This window comes from Seriola lalandi, unplaced genomic scaffold, assembly GCF_002814215.2.
Source record: "Seriola lalandi dorsalis isolate HSWRI2012SDOR001 ecotype SW California unplaced genomic scaffold, Sedor1 jcf7180002051936, whole genome shotgun sequence".
Classification (NCBI taxonomy): Eukaryota; Metazoa; Chordata; class Actinopteri; order Carangiformes; family Carangidae; genus Seriola; species Seriola lalandi.
In genome coordinates this window covers 3,465-4,387 of record NW_019522489.1, presented here as the reverse complement: position 1 = coordinate 4,387, position 923 = coordinate 3,465, and the positions used below count along the sequence as shown (strand labels likewise).

The following is a 923-nucleotide window of genomic DNA, read 5'->3' as shown; positions in this document are numbered from 1 at the left end:
ACACAACAAGACGAAGACAGATGATGTCATGACCAGCACCTCGCCACCAAACCCTGGTAAATGTCTTTGATTCATTCTCTAGGAAACTGTTGTAGAGAAACTGTTCTTCGTCTCATCTGGACACTTTCTGATTTTCCTTCAGATGCTGAGACGGTGAATGTCGGTGCCGTTGTTGGTGGAGTTCTTGTTCCTGTTCTTATTATTATTATTATCATCATCCTGGTGAAACGTGGAACCATCAGTAAGTCTGAAAATGTAATATTTCACAATAATAAAATCAAAGATTGAACTCTTTAACAAGTTTCACCAGCTGCTTTTCTCTGTCAAGGAGTGTGGAGAAGCTCTGAGGAAGAAGGAACAGGAACCAGAGATGGAAGCAAACTGACCTCAAATGGAGTAATTGATCATCCAAGCAGCAGAAAACCGCTCATGAAACATCATCACAGCGTGAACATTGAACTAACCAGAGACTGTATATAAAAGGCTGACTAAAGTGAATCATTGAATTTACAAACCCATTCAACATTGCAGGCGATGTTGTTAATCGCTTATTATTTTAACCCACAGAGGAACAATCCACAAATATTTGACATGATCCACAAACATGTAGTTTTTGATTTGTGCCGTGTAAAATGTTTCCACAAAAATACAGAACAATTAGCAGAAACGTATGAGTTACTCTGTAAACACGTATTTTAATTTGACCTGAAAATGATACTAAACTACATGTTTAGTGATATTTATGCCATTGTGGATCAAAGTTTTGCACAGTTATGGTTTACTTCCGGTCGGTTTGTCTTGTGACATTTGTGACCTCCCTCCTGTTTGTTTGCATATTTTATCCTGTTACAGCAGCTGATCAATAGGAAATAAAGTTACCAGCTAAACCAGCAGGTGGCGACATTCCCTGATATGAGCTTGAA

General features: G+C 38.5%; 1 long non-coding RNA gene across 1 annotated transcript; it reads left to right on the top strand.

Moving 5' to 3' along the window:
- Window positions 1-917, top strand: LOC111649745 (uncharacterized). The gene is made up of 3 exons (XR_002760339.2): window positions 1-56; window positions 143-241; window positions 329-917. It is a non-coding gene; the product is annotated as an uncharacterized LOC111649745 (long non-coding RNA).
- Window positions 918-923: the final 6 nt, after the last annotated feature.